The sequence below is a fragment of the Antennarius striatus genome, chromosome 16 (genome assembly GCF_040054535.1).
Source record: "Antennarius striatus isolate MH-2024 chromosome 16, ASM4005453v1, whole genome shotgun sequence".
In the NCBI taxonomy this organism is placed as follows: Eukaryota; Metazoa; Chordata; class Actinopteri; order Lophiiformes; family Antennariidae; genus Antennarius; species Antennarius striatus.
The window spans coordinates 632386-644458 of NC_090791.1; the positions used below are offsets into that span (position 1 = coordinate 632386).

General features: G+C 54.3%; 1 protein-coding gene across 1 annotated transcript in view; it reads right to left on the reverse strand.

Annotated features, from left to right (window-relative positions):
* The window catches only part of LOC137609981 (RNA binding protein fox-1 homolog 3-like), a 267024-nt gene extending 255551 nt beyond the window's left edge, over positions 1 to 11473 (reverse strand). Inside the window, exon 1 of the mRNA XM_068337367.1 lies at positions 11423 to 11473. The gene's annotated coding sequence lies outside the window, so the exon portion shown is untranslated. The remainder of the gene's footprint in view (positions 1 to 11422) is intronic.
* Positions 11474 to 12073: the final 600 nt, after the last annotated feature.

The window sequence follows — 12073 nt, forward strand, 5'->3', positions numbered from 1 at the left end:
CATCATCAAGTGTCACATCACATGATCCCATGTCTCCACGGAACAAAGCGTGTCACGCTCGTGTCGCCGGCTGCCTGTTGACGCCGCTGTCTCACTCCCATCATGCCGCGCTGCCAATCCATCCCCCCCTGTGATGTGTGTGTCACATGTCAGGATGAGGTCAGTGCCGCCGCCGTTAAATCAGTGTCCTCTGACGGCGTGGGAACGGCGCCGCTGTCACATCGGCTCGTGTCAAACTAAACACACCACCAGAGGGGCGTGGCCACGGCATGACCTCTGACCTCTGGCTGATTGATGTGTTTTCCTGGGCGGCAGACGGTTCCAGACGACAGGTCGCCCCCTGGCGGCGTCGACGGTAAACACCCCCGGTTTAAGGTCAGGAACCGGTTTAAGGTCAGGAACCGGTTTAAGGTCAGGAACCGGTTTAGGGTCAGGAACCGGTTTAAGGTCAGGAACCGGTTTAGGGTCAGGAACCGGTTTAAGGTCAGGAACCGGTTTAAGGTCAGGAACCGGTTTAAGGTCAGGAACCGGTTTAAGGTCAGGAACCGGTTTAGGGTCAGGAACCAGGTCTGGGGCTCTGGGGGCGGGGCCTGTTCAGCCTCTGGGGCTTCAGTGCATTTAGCTAAAAGCGCTAAACGGTGTTTGTCCTGGATCCCAGACGGAGGCGCTAAGTGGCGCCGCGCTGCTACGGGAGTGAGGGATGATGGGAGATGAGTGCGTCCCTGAGTGGGAACACTTCACACTGCGGGGGGGGGGGGGGCACCGGCGCCACGCAGCCATCCGTCACGCCGCCTCTCGTGCGCCGAGATAACGGCTCCCGTGAAGACGCGTGATGTCGGCCGCTCGGCGCCGTCGGGACGGGTCCTCTGTTCTCCGTACACAAACACGCAGAAATAGGAACTACTTTTCCCAGAATGCATCAGGCCCCACTGGAGACGAACCCTCTGACTGCAGGGCAGCTGAGAACCGACGCCGGGGTGGTTCCACTGTCCAGACGTGGAACCCCCCCGGCTCATGGCCTCCAGGGCGCCGCCCACCACACCTGGAGGGGCGTTGTGGCTCCGGCCCAGAGGCCACGCCCACCCTCATGAGAACCTCCTCTGCCTCTAGAACCCTGTTGGTCCTTTCTGACAACATTCTCATCAAACTGCAGCGGACGAGGAAAATAAATGTGTTAGGATGTTTATGAGAATTGAGTTGGGGGGGTACTGGTGCGCAGCTTAACGCCCTCCTCCAGCGGGGGGGTCCTTGGCCCCGACTCTTCCACACAAATGCAAACACGCTCCGAGGCCGGTAATGAGAACCCACCTGAGCAAATCTCTGCTGAAGGACTCCTCAGATTGACTGTAATGCCAAAGTAATCAGCCGCTGTGACCCCCCCGCCCCCCGTGCCCCCCTCACCGCGATTTATAGCACCCAATTACTGATCTCCATTACCCAGCATGCCCAGGGAATGGGAATCAGATGAGCGGACAGACGGCCGGCCCCGTCTGCCGCTCCGGGCGATGAGGTGACGCGAGAGACCTCACCTCACGTCAGCGTAGTCAGATTATTATAATCTGTCAGGATGCTGACAGATTATAATAATCTGTCAGCATCCTGACAGATTATAATAATCTGATTATCAGGATGCTGACAGATTATTATAATCTGTCAGCATCCTGACAGATTATAATAATCTGACTACGCTGACGTGAGGTGAGGTCTCTCGCGTCACCTCATCGCCCGGAGCGGCAGACGGGGCCGGCCGTCTGTCCGCTCATCTGATTCCCATTCCCTGGGCATGCTGGGTAATCTGTCAGCATCCTGACAGATTATTATAATCTGTCAGGATGCTGACAGATTATTATATACCACCACAAGAGCATCACTTCCTGGAATATTGGCAAAATCCTCCAATAAGAAACGCTCCAGCTGGAAAGCGTGTTTAGTCACCGCTGCTGGCCCCGCCCACCTGAAGGGTTTTAAAGCAGCTAAAAACAACCCCCCCACACAGGTAGGAAGAGTGTGTGTGTGTGTGTGTGTGTGTGTGTGTGTGTGTGTGTGTGTGTGTGTGTGTGTGTGTGTGTGTGTGTGTGTGTGTGTGTGTGCGTGTGTGTGTGTTACAGCTGGAGGTTCTCGTCTCGTTCTGAACCGGTACCTGAACGGTTACCGTGCCGACCGGAGAAGAGTTCACGCTGTTAGTTCCTCCATTCCAAGTACATCCTGGGAGGTGGGGGTTTCCAGACCCCCCCAGCAGGAGACAGTGAATTAATTAAGATAATAAATTGCACGTGTCATATCTGTAATCTTTTCAATCTCTGCCTAATGGGGGGGAACGCACGCCGGCTCCTGATTGGTTACACCCCACAGAGACGCCGCCGTTTAATGTATGTCATGTTTACATTCATGCCCCGCCTCCGGCGCGGATTCACGCACATGCATGAGTGCAGATGAACCCCCCACCCCCACCCCCACCCTCACAGGAGCTCCTGATTAGAATTTCCTCGTTGCTCCACATTTACAAATTAGAATGAATTAGACGCTGGTCGCCCCGACCCCCCCACTAAAAACACTTCATTGTTGCCGGGGGCTGATAGCGTCTGCTATTGATTGGAGGAGCATCAGCATGGCCACCCCCCCCCCCCAGGAGGTCATCTAAAGCAATTTGGGTGTGGGGGGGGGTGTATCCAGGCGGCAGCGCTGCCACTTGGCCCCCCCAGGCACAAAACTGCAGGTGTGACTCAGGCGTTCCTGTGGGGGGGGGCGAGGGGGCTCGAATCTAAATGCTAATGGTTTCCTTAAGAGCCCGGCTGCCCTTTAACACCACAGTCAGACGTGAAGGATGGCCCCCCCGTGTCGACAGCTCCGTCTTGTTGTGATCCCTCCCCCGTCTACTCCAGCGTCACCCCCCGATCCCAGCGCCACGAAAGAAAAATCACCGAAGCGGGGGCTCGACTGAGATAGGTCAAGTCAAACGAACGCGGCACCGACAGATGATTACCCTGCCCCCGCAACCAGAAGGGGCGTCACAGGAAGTCACGCCAGCACCTGATTGGACGAAATCCCCTGGCACCAAACGAGACCGAGCCCTGGGTCGCCTGTCCACACGAGAACACCGAAACGTTCACACCGAAAAGTTCACGCCAAAACGTTCACCCTGAAACGTTCACGCCAAAACGTTCACGCCAAAACGTTCTCGCTGAAACGTTCACGCCAAAACGTTCTCGCTGAAACGTTCACGCCAAAACGTTCACGCCGAAACGTTCACGCCGAAACGTTCACGCCGAAACGTTCACGCCAAAACGTTCACGCCAAAACGTTCACGCCGAAACGTTCACGCCAAAACGTTCACGCTGAAACGTTCTCGCTGAAACGTTCACGCCAAAACGTTCTCGCTGAAACGTTCACTCCAAAACCTTCACGCCAAAACGTTCACGCCAAAACGTTCTCGCTGAAACGTTCACGCCAAAACGTTCACGCCAAAACGTTCTCGCTGAAACGTTCACGCCAAAACGTTCTCGCCGAAACGTTCACGCCGAAACGTTCACGCCAAAACGTTCACGCCAAAACGTTCTCGCTGAAACGTTCACTCCAAAACCTTCACGCCAAAACGTTCACGCCAAAACGTTCACGCTGAAACGTCCACTCCAAAACCTTCACGCCAAAACGTTCACGCCAAAACGTTCACGCCAAAACATTCACCCTGAAACGTTGGCTGTGAAACGTTTGCGCCAAAACATTCTCGCTTAAACGTTTGCGCCAAAACATCTCAACATCACGCCAAAACGTTCACACCAAAACGTTCTCGCCAAAACGTTCACGCCGAAACGTTCACGCCGAAACGTTCACGCCGAAACGTTCACGCCGAAACGTTCACGCCGAAACGTTCACGCCGAAACGTTCACGCCAAAACGTTCACGCCGAAACGTTCACGCCAAAACGTTCACGCCAAAACGTTCTCGCTGAAACATTCACTCCAAAACCTTCACCCTGAAACGTTCGCTCTGAAACGTTCGCTCGCTTAAAAGTTTGTGCCAAAACGTTGACGCCGAAAGGTTTGCTCTATCACAACGATCACACCAAAATGTTTGCAGCGAAAAGCTCGCGGTAGAACGTTCACGCCTAAAGCGCTCATTCAGCGTCAGCAGAGACGACGTAAACAGGTGGAAGTGGAATAATGAAGCTGCTGGAGCGGCGCCGCGCTCCGGTCGACCCGGTCCGGTCGCCGCACGGCTGCCGTTAAATATTCTCATCAATCACGGAGGAACACTGTCGCACGGCGCCGCCAGCAAAATGAAGGAAATGGTTATAAATGTGGTGTTTGAGGCGCCGCGGCGGCTCTATGTGTTCTCACGGCGAGGACACGCCTGAGCGGCGAACAATCGCTCAACCCCAGGCGCCGGTTCACGCGCTCCGACAATTTGGTCCGATTTGGAAGAAAAATCTACGTGTGGAGAGTTTAAAGCAAACGAGTTCCGTTAACCGGCAGAGCAGCCACCAGTCCCCTTCCTGATACCTCCAATCAGAGCACCTCGGCACGTCAGCTGACCACAAGGTCATGACATCACCTCCCGCACCTCCTGAGGACCGCCAGGGACTGATGGCTCAGGTTTGGTCACAAGAGGTCCGAGGTAAGCGTACAGGTGTGAGGTGAGCGTACAGGTGTGAGGTGAGCGTACAGGTGTGAGGTGAGCGTACAGGTGTGAGGTAAGCGTACAGGTGTGAGGTGACCGTACAGGTGTGAGGTGAGCGTACAGGTATGAGGTGAGCGTACAGGTCCGAGGTAAGCGTACAGGTGTGAGGTGAGCGTACAGGTGTGAGGTAAGCGTACAGGTGTGAGGTGAGCGTACAGGTATGAGGTGAGCGTACAGGTGTGAGGTAAACGTACAGGTGTGAGTAAACGTACAGGTGTGAGGTAAATTTACAGGTGTGACTAAAAGTACAGGTGTGAGGTGAGCGTACAGGTGTGAGGTGAGCGTACAGGTGTGAGGTAAATGTACAGGTGTGAGGTAAACGTACAGGTGTGAGGTAAACGTACAGGTGTGAGGTAAACGTACAGGTATGAGGTGAGCGTACAGGTGTGAGGTAAATGTACAGGTATGAGGTGAGCGTACAGGTGTGAGGTAAACGTACAGGTGTGAGGTGAGCGTACAGGTGTGAGGTGAGCGTACAGGTGTGAGGTGAGCGTACAGGTGTGAGGTAAATGTACAGGTGTGAGGTAAACGTACAGGTGTGAGGTAAACGTACAGGTGTGAGGTAAACGTACAGGTATGAGGTGAGCGTACAGGTGTGAGGTAAATGTACAGGTATGAGGTGAGCGTACAGGTGTGAGGTAAACGTACAGGTGCGAGGTGAGCGTACAGGTGTGAGGTGAGCGTACAGGTGTGAGGTAAACGTACAGGTGTGAGGTGAGCGTACAGGTGTGAGGTAAATGTACAGGTATGAGGTGAGCGTACAGGTGTGAGGTAAACGTACAGGTGCGAGGTGAGCGTACAGGTGTGAGGTAAATGTACAGGTATGAGGTGAGCGTACAGGTGTGAGGTAAACGTACAGGTGTGAGGTAAACGTACAGGTATGAGGTGAGCGTACAGGTGTGAGGTAAATGTACAGGTATGAGGTGAGCGTACAGGTGTGAGGTAAACGTACAGGTGCGAGGTGAGCGTACAGGTGTGAGGTGAGCGTACAGGTGTGAGGTAAACGTACAGGTGTGGGGTAAACGTACAGGTGTGAGGTAGCTTGAGGTTTTGAAGGACACGTCTCATATTGAATCTTCATCTCTGACCTCCATCGGCGATGCGCTACACACCGCGCAAAATGCCGCTACTATATCATCACGCCTGAATCTGCAGCCTTGTGGGCTTCGCCATGGCAACAGAGATCAGAAGGCAAAGGTCAGTAAAGCATTGGTAGAGGCGCTGCTCGGCGAGAGCAGGGAGGGGGCGGAACAGCCCCCACATGGTCCTCACTGAGCGCTTATCAGCCACTGCCCCCCAGCAAGGTGGAGATCTCCAACACGCCGTTACGTTAACAGAGATCTCCAACACGCCGTTACGTTAACAGAGATCTCCAACACGCCGTTACGATAACAGAGATCTCCAACACGCCGTTAGAATAACAGAGATCTCCAACACGCCGTTAGAATAACAGAGATCTCCAACACGCCGTTACGTTAACAGAGATCTCCAACACGCCGTTACGATAACAGAGATCTCCAACACGCCGTTAGAATAACAGAGATCTCCAACACGCCGTTAGAATAACAGAGATCTCCAACACGCCGTTACGATAACAGAGATCTCCAACACGCCGTTACGATAACAGAGATCTCCAACACGCCGTTACGCTAACAGAGATCTCCAACACGCCCTTACGTTAACAGAGATCTCCAACACGTCGTTACGTTAACAGAGATCTCCAACACGGCGTTATGTTAACAGAGATCTCCAACACGCCCTTACGCTAACAGAGATCTCCAACACGGCGTTACGCTAACAGAGATCTCCAACACGCCGTTACGCTAACAGAGATCTACAACACGCCGTTACGATAACAGAGATCTCCAACACGCCGTTACGCTAACAGAGATCTCCAACATGCCCTTACGTTAACAGAGATCTCCAACACGTCGTTACGTTAACAGAGATCTCCAACACGGCGTTATGTTAACAGAGATCTCCAACACGCCCTTACGCTAACAGAGATCTCCAACACGGCGTTACGCTAACAGAGATCTCCAACACGCCGTTACGCTAACAGAGATCTACAACACGCCGTTACGATAACAGAGATCTCCAACACGCCGTTACGATAACAGAGATCTCCAACACTCTGTTATGCTAACAGAGATCTCCAACACGCCCTTACTATAACAGAGATCTCCAACACGGTGTTACGTTAACAGAGATCTCCAACACGCCGTTACGTTAACAGAGATCTCCAACACGCCGTTACGTTAACAGAGATCTCCAACACGCCGTTACGATAACAGAGATCTCCAACACGCCGTTAGAATAACAGAGATCTCCAACACGCCGTTAGAATAACAGAGATCTCCAACACGCCGTTACGATAACAGAGATCTCCAACACGCCGTTACGATAACAGAGATCTCCAACACGCCGTTAGAATAACAGAGATCTCCAACACGCCGTTACGTTAACAGAGATCTCCAACACGCCGTTACGCTAACAGAGATCTCCAACACGCCGTTACGTTAACAGAGATCTCCAACACGCCGTTACGCTAACAGAGATCTCCAACACGCCGTTACGCTAACAGAGATCTCCAACACGCCGTTACGCTAACAGAGATCTCCAACACGCCGTTACGCTAACAGAGATCTCCAACACGCCCTTACGATAACAGAGATCTCCAACACGCCCTTACGTTAACAGAGATCTCCAACACGGCGTTATGTTAACAGAGATCTCCAACACGCCCTTACGCTAACAGAGATCTCCAACACGGCGTTACGCTAACAGAGATCTCCAACACGCCGTTACGCTAACAGAGATCTACAACACGCCGTTACGCTAACAGAGATCTCCAACACGCCGTTACGATAACAGAGATCTCCAACACGCCGTTACGATAACAGAGATCTCCAACACTCTGTTATGCTAACAGAGATCTCCAACACGCCCTTACTATAACAGAGATCTCCAACACGGCGTTATGTTAACAGAGATCTCCAACACGCCCTTACGTTAACAGAGATCTCCAACACGGCGTTACGTTAACAGAGATCTCCAACACGCCCTTACGTTAACAGAGATCTCCAACACGGCGTTATGTTAACAGAGATCTCCAACACGCCCTTACGTTAACAGAGATCTCCAACACGCCGTTACGTTAACAGAGATCTCCAACACGGCGTTATGTTAACAGAGATCTCCAACACGCCCTTACGTTAACAGAGATCTCCAACACGCCGTTACGTTAACAGAGATCTCCAACACGCCGTTACGTTAACAGAGATCTCCAACACGCCCTTACGATAACAGAGATCTCCAACACAGTATTACATGTTGGAGTTCTTCATCTGACCGCAAAGTAGCCGCCGCTACCCGATAGCGCCTCCCGGTGGGCGAACACAGAAGCAGCGAATCACGTGACGTGATGGGTGATTGTTAATTGTTCATCTGCCTTCTGGGATCCTTAGCTCGTTCCGTTAGCATATTGATGAGCGGAACCGTTTGCGGGGGCGTCCCGACCCCGCCCAGGAAGACGTTAGTGGTTGTTTGTTGGGGGGAGGACCAACAGGACGGAACGCCAGCTGACATTTACCGTCCGGAAATGTCAGACCATTAATTAAGACGTTTCATCAGTTTTATCGTCGTTTCCGTAGCGATGATGATAATTATAAACACTCGATCCGCCCCGCCAAACCGACGGACAGACGCCACCCCGACTCCAGCAGCGGTTTGAAGGAGGAAGTCCACAAAGTCAACGCGTCCAAGCCGTTTCCTCTCAGAGGCTCGCTCTGATTGGCCGGCCCGCTCTGGAGATGATGGTGAAATGTCAGCAAAAGTTCTACGTGTGATTCTGAAGTCCAGAACCCCAGAGCCTCGTTACCCAAAAGTTTACACCCGCTCCCGTCCTGGCTTCCTATTGGACGAGCCTTTAGAGTCTCCCAGCTGTGTCCAATCACGCGTCACGCTGAACCTTAACTTAGTGTTTTCGTACTTCAGTCACAACCTGTGTCCTTGGCAAAGCTAGGCTAACATCAGTGATGCTAGCTATCCGTCTAACGGTCGGTACCTGACCGGTAAGCCCCCGCCTGCTGACGTCACGGCTCCGGAGGCCTGACCGTCCAATCAGCAGCAGGTAAACACACTGTTTGTGTTAATGATCGACTCCGCCTCCTGATTGGTGACGTCCCACCTGAGCGCCAGCCAATCAGCCGGGGTTAAACTTTTAGCGAGGCCAGATTAGAGCGCCACATGGATAAATGACCTGAAAGCCGCCGCCGCCGCCCCCCCGCACGCCACCCCCCCACCACCGCTTGTTTTCCTGAACACAATGAAATAAATAAATGGAGGGAAATGAAATGATGGCGGCGGCGTTTTGTGAAATTGTGCTGTCAAACGTTTCTCCGTTCTAATTTCCTGGTGGGGGCGATGGGGGGGGGCGCCTGACGGCTGCGTCTGATAGGAGGAGGAGGAGAGCAGGAGGAGGGGGGTGAAGCTTCATCCACTTCCTCTGTTTGAGCTGCTGGCCAATGGGAGGCCCCCGCCGGTAGACTCTCATGTCCTCCTTGGCTGCGTCTTGATGAACGATGTCACAGAAGTCGCTCGACGGCGCGACGCGATTGGCTGCTTCAGCACTCCATTTCAAACTCCATCATGTCAGCGGCGGCGGCGTGTGACCGCACACGGGGGGGCGCCACGCCTTTAAAGGGGGGCCGTCTTCACCACAGTAACACCCGTTAATGAGACGCCACGCCCGCCCTTCGTCGCCACGGTAACACCCGTTAATGAGACGCCACGCCCGCCCTCATCGCCATGGTAACACCCGTTAATGAGACGCCACGCCCGCCCTTCGTCGCCACGGTAACACCCGTTAATGAGACACCACGCCCGCCCTCATCGCCATGGTAACTCCCGTTAATGAGACGCCACGCCCGCCCTCCGTCGCCACGGTAACACCCGTTAAACCGCCGTTAGCTGGACAGCTTCCTGCTGTCTCCACCCTCACTTCCCCTCCAAACCTATACCTGAGAGCCCCGCCCACCTGCCGGAGGTTCTGAGACACCAACCCCCCCATCAGGCCGCTCCCCCTGCCCCCTCCCGTCCTTTGCCCTCCCCCCCCTTTAAAGTTTTATTTATGACCTGCTTCCCTCCTGGAGGCGGTTATTAATATCATAAATATTTGATGATCCTTTACGTGACCCTCAGAGAGGTGATGAAGGTTAGTGCTGGGGGGGGGCTGATTAAATAGCGACTGAGTGCTTAAAGCCCCCCCCCTAAGCTGCTGTAACGACGCCCATAAAAGGAATGAATAAACAACGTTAAGGTTCAAGTTTAACAGACCCCCCACCTGACCCCCACCTGACCCCCAGACCCAGACCGGGGGGGGTCAGACCCCCCAGAGGAAACCGACCTTCGAGAAGCAGCGCCTGAACCTTTAAACGGACCGACCAGGAATCGGGAAGACCCCCCCCCCGACTCTACAGGATGACCTTGTGAGGAGCTCCACCCCTCCCACCCCCACCCCCCCACTTGGCTGTAATTGAGCCTTCAGGGAGCGGGGAGACGATCTGGTATTGATGATCAGGACCGGTTACCGGCCCCCGATCGATATGGCAGGTCCAGATGTGATCAATACCCCCCCACAGGACACACACCGGCCCTCCAGGACGGTTAACACTTGCCCCCCCAGGACAGTTCACATCGGCCCCCCCACAGCTGCTAGGAGTGTTAGACGTGTTCCTGAGCGACAAAACGGTCCCATTCAGATCCAGACTGGATCCGAGCCGGCGGCCAATCAGAGCCCAGCTCATCGATCAGGTGATGCAGGAAGTCCAGCCGGAAACCCGCTGGGGGGGGGGGGGGTGGCTACCACCAGACCAGACCTGAGACCAGAACATTTACTGGTAAAGGTAAAGGGGGCGGGTCCCAAAAGGTAAAGGGGGCGGGTCCCAAAAGGTAAAGGGGGCGGGTCCCAAAAGGTAAAGGGGGCGGGTCCCCGGCTCTACATTCTGGATGAGAGGCGGTAAACAATACCTCCCGACTGACAACAATCAGTGGGGAGAAATACAATTAACCCCCCCCAACCCCCCCACACACACGCGCGCGATCACAGAACGCCCCCTTAGGCATCGGGAGGAGGGAACAGGAAGTCGCCCCCGCTCTGATGACGCGACCGCAGCCTCCCGGTGAGGCGCGAGACGACAAGCGGCGGGATAGCCGGGATAAGGGGGGGGGGGACGCCCCCTCTGCAGCCCGCGGGCGTCTATTGGCTGAGAGCAGCTGATAGTTTAACACGCGATCAGAGGAGACCTCGCGCGACGCGGCGCGCGACGCGGCAAGATGCGCAGTCACAGAAACGCGGCGCGAGGCGCAAAAACCAGTCCGTGACCTTTACCAATCAGCTGATAGACGACATCAAAGGAAAGCCGCTCACGTGAGAAGACGTCTCACACACACACACACACACACACACACACACACACACACACACACACACACACACACACACACACACACACACACACACACACACACACACACACACACACACACACTTTTGGTCGTGTTGTGTAATAAATCCGCGCCGCACGTGTCGGACCGACGCAACCTTCGCACGAGACAAAGACTCAGGAACGCGAGTCAAGATACTGTGTGTGTGTGTGTGTGTGTGTGTGTGTGTGTGTGTGTGTGTGTGTGTGTGTGTGTGTGTGTGTGTGTGTGTGTGTGTGTGTGTGTGTGTCCGTACTCACGGCGGTGCGCGTGTCTCCTCCGGTCTGTCGGTGTGTGTTTCTTCCTCAGCGTCTCTGAGCGAGAGGTGAGGAGGAGGAGGAGGAGGAGGAGGAGGAGGAGGAGGAGGAGGAAGAGGAGGAGGAACGCGAAGGAATGAAACCAGAGAGGAAGATGAGGAGGAGAGAGAGAGCCGTGGGGGGGGGCGGCCTGTGATTGGCCCGGCGGTGCGGGAGTGGGAGCGTCGGTGTCACGGTGGCGGGAAGCCCCCCTCACACCCCCCCCTTCAGAGTACCGGAGACTAAAGAAACGACTCACGAGCCGAGAACGAATTCTACCGGAGAGAGATGGATGATGGATGATGGATGGATGATGGATGGATGATGAATGGATGACGGATGGATGGATGATGGATGGATGGATGATTGATGATGGATGGATGATGGATGGATGATGAATGGATGACGGATGGATGGATGATGGATGGATGGATGATTGATGGATGATGGATGGATGATGGATGGATGATGGATGGATGATGGATGATGGATGGATGATGGATGGATGATGGATGGATGATGGATGGATGGGTGATGGATGGATGGATGGATGATGGATGGATGGATGATGGATGGATGATGAATGGATGACGGATGACGGATGGATGGATGGAT